The following is a 4,275-nucleotide window of genomic DNA, read 5'->3' on the forward strand; positions in this document are numbered from 1 at the left end:
TGTCAGTCTCTTGCTTTTCCAATTCTCCCCCTTCCCACTGGGTCAGCAGATCATGAGAACCACTGCTCAGTGCTTAGTGCTGGTCATAACACCACACAGGTCCACAGGCAGTGCCTGTCCTCGTTGCCCTGCTCCTTCCTTGTCCCTGCCCAGGGCTTCCTAGGAAAGTTTTTGGAGAGATGGAGGCAGGAAGGAACGTAGGGCAGGAAGAGAGGCAGCAGGTGTGGGCTGAGTGACTCAAAGGGCTGCCCAGGAGCAGCTGAGGGAGGCCTGAACTGCTGCAGGGCACAGCTGGGCATAGTGACACACGCACCTGCAGAGCCCTGAAGGGCAGCTGACTTGGGACCAACCAGCCCTGTATCCCCACACCTCCGTCAGCCCGTGGGAAGCAGCAGTCCCAAAGCAGGGCCAGGGAGAGGGGTTTTTGCAGTCACCCCATCAGAACAGGGGTGACTGCCCCAACTGTGCCCTGGCACCGAGGGCTGTCACCAACATCCTGAGCTGTTTGAGCAGGAGGGGAACCAGGAGATGGGTGGGAGCGACTCAGCACTCGCCTGCTGCCGTCCCCCGTGTGGGGACAGGCTGTAATGCAAGAACCACCAGGACTGAGTGGAGCGTGTTTGGTGCATGGTGCCAAGATGGTGAGGAGGTTGGAGCACTTGATTTAGGCACAGGCATTGCTGGGCGTGGAGAGGAGAATGGTTTCTTCAGAGACAGAAAACCATCCCTGGGGTAGAGAGGGCCAGTGAAGAGGATTGGTTTGTTCTACCAGCTCCAGACATATCAAGAAGGATAGAAAGTAGCAATACTGTGATAAAGCACATTTAAATCTCCTGTCCTAAACGGCAGTGAAACACCTCCTAAATTTGTCTCACAGAACCATCCCTGAGCAACACCTCCCTCCCTGGGAATCTTGGGAATAACAACAGGGAAAGGATGACACAGAGGCGTGGGCTGGGATGCAACAGAAATTTAATGAGTCAAAAGAGAACAAGATCACCTTGAGTGGAGGGTTCAGTGCAGACAACACCAGGGTCACCTAAGAATCTCCATCACATATCTGTGGCAGAGATCCCAGCAGGTGTCCATCTTCCTGATCCAGAGAGGGAGCAGGGCCAGCAGCTCCTCCCCAGGATAGCTGAGTGCGGCTCACAGCCCAGGGGAGCACAAGGCAACAAGGACACAGGAGGGAAAGGAGAGAGTGGCAGAGGGCACAGGCAGGGATGGGCCGTGCTTCCCAAGAGCCCAGGCTGGCCCTGTCCTTCTGCAAGGCATGGGCTGGGCTGGCTCAGTCCCTCAGGAAGCAGCAAGCTGATGCTGCGTCCCCAGGGCGGTTCCACCCTCTGCATCCCTGGCTTCCTTCCCCAGGGCCATCGCCAGCAGCTTTAGCAGGGGAGGCCCCTCGTGCCACAGAGGCCACTGCCCAAGCCTGAGAGGCCAAAGCCCCCGGAGCTGATGGGCACTCCCTGAGAGCTGAGGATGCTGCCAACAGCAGCCGAGGTGGAGGATCCCACCACGGTGTTCTGTGGGAAGGAGCTGAGGATGGGCCCGCCGCAGGGCTGGCAGGGCCGGCACGGGGTGTAGCAGGACATGTCTTGGGGCTGCAGGTGCACCTGGCAGAGAGGACAGAGAGGGGCAGACCATGAGGGGTGTTTGAAGAGCAGCCTCACCACACTGTGAGAGAGATCCTTCCTCTCAGACCCTATGAGCACCACCAAGAAGGCCAAAGCCTGGGAGGACCCCACTCAGCCCATAACTCAGGAGACACCTCAGTCTATATCCACCCTATCTCCACAATACATCTGCCCTCTCCCATGGTAAGCAGCCTCAAGACACAGCAGGGAACAAGGAAGCAGGTCTGTGACAGGAAATCCTAGAGAAAGATGAGGTGGAAGAGAAAATGAAAGCAGATGGGGACAAGGAGAACCCAGAAGAAAACAAGAAAGGGCTCAAAACTCACCTTGTTTCCAAGGAGAAGGATGTGAAGGAGTGAATGAGAGAGCGAGGAGAAGGTCCTGCTTTTATACTGCTCCTGTGCTGCCCCAGGCCCACAGTCACTGCACAGGGGCAGTAATTTTCCTACACACTCATCTCCAATGCACCATCCTCCCAAATGCCCCAGGCTGTGGTTTGGTTTCTGTCAACGCTGCCATTTCATTTCCTCATTGCTGACATGGCCATTAGGCCACAGAGGATCTTTTGAAGTATTGTGATGAGAGGCCTGAGGTTTCCCAAGCGTGATCACGTCAGTACAGGCAGAAGATGTGCCCCCATGTGCCTCTCCTCTCACTACCTGAGGGATGTGTTGGCCCCTGGGACATTGCCCTCTTTCTCCCCCTCTCCTCACCCCATGATGCACTTTGGTGGCACCCTTTGCACCCTGAACTGGAGGACACAGAAAGTCCTGCCCACTTTTCCAATAGACACTCAGCGCTGAGAACACCCCAGTGCTGCCAAGCAGGTCAGGCTGAGGGCAATGGCCTTTGGGGCTGCCTGGAGCTGTGGGGTCTGGGCACAGCCCAGTGCCTGAAGATGTTTTTCCTGGGAAAGGAGTGGAGTTGCCCAAATGATTGAGGCCTGGCAGGATCCTGCAGTGCCACATGCCTGGGGATGCTCAGCGAGGGGATGGGCTTAGAAAAGCCCTGGATTCAAAACCAGCTCTGAGACTACATCAAGGAGCACTGCACTTCCCTGCCCTGCAGACATGGAGGCAGCTGGGATGCGACCCAGGAGGGCAAGGGAATGCCTTCAGTAGGCAAATTTCCAGGGAGAGACTCTCCCTACCAGTGACAAGTCACGCTCTAATATTGGGTTGGCCGTGTGTCAGCCTTTTGGTGGGAGGCCAAGGCAGGAGGGTGGGATGTCTGCAGGCTTTGTTCCAGGCAGGGCTGAATTCCCCTTCAGCAAGTGCAGCTCCATCCAGGCACTGGGAAAAGGGTGCTTGGCAGCTCTCTCACATGTCAGGGATGCTTGCAGGACAGACAGCATGTATTGAAAAAGTGGCCCATGCTTGTGTGTCCTGCAGATTAAGGTACAAAATGTGCAGGCAAAGTGCTTTGTGGGGTGAGGAGAGAGGGAGGAATATGTGCTATTCCAAGAGACAACAGACCCCTCTGACAGGGAGGAGACTGTGACCCAGCTCTACAGGGCTTCTTCAGGAATCACAGGCTTAGGGAAGGCAATAATCTCCTTCCACAAGCCTGCTGACAGCACAGGTTGGGGACCCCCAGAGATGGCAATGAGAGGAGACAACTCTGCCAAATAAACCAGGAAATGTCTTCCCTGAAGGAGATTTCCTTGGGCAAAGCCATTTGAAATCAGCAATGTAACAAACCTGCCTATCAAGGCAATGCCCACTGACTCATGGCCTGAGCAGGGAGGCAGCAGGGAGGGAGAGGGATGCAGCATGCCCACATTCAGGGAAGACTTTATGTACTCAGGAGGGGATTGCATTGGTGGGAAGACACAACCATGTTTCCTCATAGGGCTTTGTAAAAACACTCACCAAATCCCCCCAGCCACATCCTCTGCCTGCACAGACCTCTCCAGCATATGGGGACACATCTTCTGCCTGTACTGACGTGATCACGCTTGGGAAACCTCAGGCCTCTCATCACAATACTTCAAAAGATCCTCTGTGGCCTAATGGCCATGTCAGCAATGAGGAAATGAAATGGCAGCGTTGACAGAAACCAAACCACAGCCTGGGGCATTTGGGAGGATGGTGCATTGGAGATGAGTGTGTAGGAAAATTACTGCCCCTGTGCAGTGACTGTGGGCCTGGGGCAGCACAGGAGCAGTATAAAAGCAGGACCTTCCCTCACTCCCTCATTCACTCCTTCACATCCTTCTCCTTGGAAACAAGGTGAGTTTTGAGCCCCTTCTTTTTTCTTCTGGGTTCTCCTTGTCCCCATCTGCTTTCATTTTCTCTTCCACCTCATCTTTCTCTAGGATTTCCTGTCACAGACCTGCTTCCTTGTTCCCTGCTGTGTCTTGGGGCTGCTTACCATGGGAGAGGGCAGATGTATTGTGGAGATAGGGTGGATATAGACTGAGGTGTCTCCTGAGTTATGGGCTGGGTGGGGTCCTCCCAGGCTTTGGCCTTCTTGGTGGTGCTCATAGGGTCTGAGAGGAAGGATCTCTCTCACAGTGTGGTGAGGCTGCTCTTCAAACACCCCTCATGGTCTGCCCCTCTCTGTCCTCTCTGCCAGGTGCACCTGCAGCCCCAAGACATGTCCTGCTACACCCCGTGCCGGCCCTGCCAGCCCTGCGGCG

At 55.3% G+C, this 4,275-nt stretch overlaps 1 long non-coding RNA gene across 1 annotated transcript; it reads right to left on the reverse strand.

Annotated features, from left to right (window-relative positions):
* Positions 1-957: 957 nt before the first annotated feature.
* On the reverse strand, positions 958-2,094 carry LOC108446040. Its single transcript, XR_001861146.1, has 2 exons — positions 1,961-2,094; positions 958-1,613 (listed from the first exon to the last, which is right to left on the reverse strand). It is a non-coding gene; the product is annotated as an uncharacterized LOC108446040 (long non-coding RNA).
* Between the last annotated feature and the right edge of the window lie 2,181 nt (positions 2,095-4,275).

The sequence above is a fragment of the Corvus brachyrhynchos genome, unplaced genomic scaffold (assembly GCF_000691975.1).
Source record: "Corvus brachyrhynchos isolate BGI_N302 unplaced genomic scaffold, ASM69197v1 scaffold3381, whole genome shotgun sequence".
NCBI lineage: Eukaryota > Metazoa > Chordata > Aves > Passeriformes > Corvidae > Corvus > Corvus brachyrhynchos.